Here is a 2,708-nt window from a genome sequence, read left to right on the forward strand (position 1 = left end):
TTTTGACAAAAATAATGTTATGTCCACACGATCGATTCATTTTCATTTTGTGCTTTACCTACACCGTCTAGACGATTTATAATCTGCGTGCTATTAAAATGACAAGTAGCCATGCGTCATACGTAGCTAAAGCAATTTGCTAGAAAAGCTTGCGTGACCCCCACCCCCACCCCTATGGGAAAACCCCTGTCTGCATAACCACCCTGCTACCAGCTCGTTTAATAAACCTTTTATTTAACAAAATTGACTACAAGTTTGAAATTATAATTTTATTGCTTTAATCAAAATATGTAATATTCAATGTGTATAGTGTATACAGCCCCGCATTCAAGGTAAATATACTTGTAAAGCACAAAGTTGGATGAATGTCAAAAAGTAAAAAGAACTAATCTATAAATAAAAAATAAAGAATATAATGAGAAGAAAAAACTATAACCAAATATTGTATTTTCGAATACTACCGTTAAATTCAGGCTTACTCACATCGGCCCTGTGGCGCAACGGATAACGCGTCTGACTACGGATCAGAAGATTCCAGGTTCGAATCCTGGCAGGGTCGTGAAATACCCTTTTTATTTTTTTAAGTTGTTTTTTTAAGAAAATCTTTATTATTTGATACTTTTTAAAATAACTAAATACAAAAAATAATATAATTTATTTTTTTGGTTGTTTACTGTAAAATTGTGTGAATGTGTAAATTTTTAAATTAGTAGCTACATGGACTAATAGAATATATTCTATTAGTCCATGGTAGCTATAAGAGTCTTGTAGCATTAAAGTTTGTTAATGTTATTGTGTTATTTTATTTCATACTAGCGGTCCGCCCCGGCTTCGCCCGTGGTACATGTTTACGTTTTCTCTACATAAGAACCATCCTCGTACTTCCAGGAATATAATAAAAAAAGAATTATCGAAATCGGTTCAGCTGTTCTCGAGTTATGCGCTTACCAACACATTTTGCGATTCATTTTTATATATAAAAGAAGATTACCTGTTTGCATTAAATTTCATATTTACAACAAATACATCTTGATCCCTATTACATACACATTACCATAGAGCAGAGAGGTCCATAAACACTGGTTAGTCACAATCTGCAAGTTTCCAATAAGATAAGCTTTTATTCTACACTAGATGTCGCTGATAACACTGATAACAAAAAAATCAATTAATGAGTTATCTCAATTTCAATAGTCGTACTAATATTATAAATGCGAAAATTTATGAGGATGGATCGATGGATGTTTGTTTGTTACTCTTTCACGCAAATACTATTGAACCGATTACGATGAAATTTTGTATGTATGTAGCTGAAGACCCAGAATAATACAGAGGGTACTTTTTATCCCGGAAATCTTACAGAGACGGGAACTATGCCGGTTTTTCTTTGCACACACGGGTGAAGCCGCGGACGGAAATCTAGTAATTCATAAACACTGGAATTAGAAGGAATACAAAACATTTGTGTCACTAAATCATTATTACATATTATATTATAATCCATACTAATATTATAAATGCGAAAGTAACTCTGTCTGTCTGTCTGTTACTCAATCACGCCTAAACTACTGAACCAATTTGCATGAAATTTGGTATGGAGATATTTTGATACCCGAGAAAGGACATAGGCTACCTTTTATTGCAAAATATGTACCACGGGCGAAGCCGGGGCGGACCTCTAGTATTATATAAATATTACACAATAATATCCAACAATATATCTAAATAGAAAATCGATCTTTCTATCTAGGCTAATAAACACGAACCTTGGTTTCAGCCTAGCTCTACAAATAGATTTTATCAAAACAAACTGAATAAGTAGTTATTTAAAGAAATATCAAAGGTATTAGGTAATGTGGTACCTATTTTTATATAATAAATGAATATATAACCCCATAAGTACCACATATTAATAATCAAAGTAATTTAAATGGAATAATATATACGTATATCTATTATACTAATATTATAAAGAGGAAAGGCTTGTAATTATGTATGTATGTATTTATGATTTTCACGCATAAACTACTGGACAGATTTCAAAAATTCTTTCACCATTAGCTGCATGTTCACTGAGCAACATAGGCTAGATTTTATCCCGGAAATCCCACGGGAACGGGAACTATGCGGGTTTTTCTTTGAAAACGCGGGCGAGGCCGCAGGCGCAGATAGTATTACATAAAATAAGCATGCGAGGTTAGTCGTGCTGCCGCGTGCTTAAACCCTGCTTAATCAAAGTTAAATAGAGCGTAAAGGATCAACCCTTAATTCTGTTTTATGGCCGGTTTGCGGACATTAAACTTATAGCATTAACTATTGCCCCTATTTCTATCGTGTATTAAATACTCAATGATTTATACTGGCTGCTTGCCCTGGCTTCACACGACTTGTGCCGAGATAGCTTACAAAAAATGTAGAGCGCTTAGAAATAACTTTTAGGTAATATTAATAAAAATAGGTTAAACTATCAGATAGGTAATATTAGATTCTTATAAGAATGTAGATGGAATTTTATCAAGCAGAGTATTATATTTTTATGAACAACTTACCATCATATATTTTTGTCAATACACGTTATCCCGAAAAATGTTTTGTCTACATAAAAATAAATTACAATTTAAATTATTATTATTGAAAAGAAAAGATATTCTTATAAAAATAAAACTACATATTAGCTATAAAATACCTTATCACAGTTTAACCCGATC

At 32.5% G+C, this 2,708-nt stretch overlaps 1 non-coding gene across 1 annotated transcript; it reads left to right on the top strand.

Annotated features, from left to right (window-relative positions):
• Positions 1-486: 486 nt before the first annotated feature.
• Positions 487-559, top strand: TRNAR-ACG (transfer RNA arginine (anticodon ACG)). The gene has a single exon. It is a non-coding gene; the product is annotated as a tRNA-Arg (tRNA).
• Positions 560-2,708: the final 2,149 nt, after the last annotated feature.

The sequence above is a fragment of the Colias eurytheme genome, chromosome 21 (genome assembly GCF_061535395.1).
Source record: "Colias eurytheme isolate Ceu_HAF_F1 chromosome 21, ilColEury1 Martin Lab GWU primary, whole genome shotgun sequence".
NCBI lineage: Eukaryota > Metazoa > Arthropoda > Insecta > Lepidoptera > Pieridae > Colias > Colias eurytheme.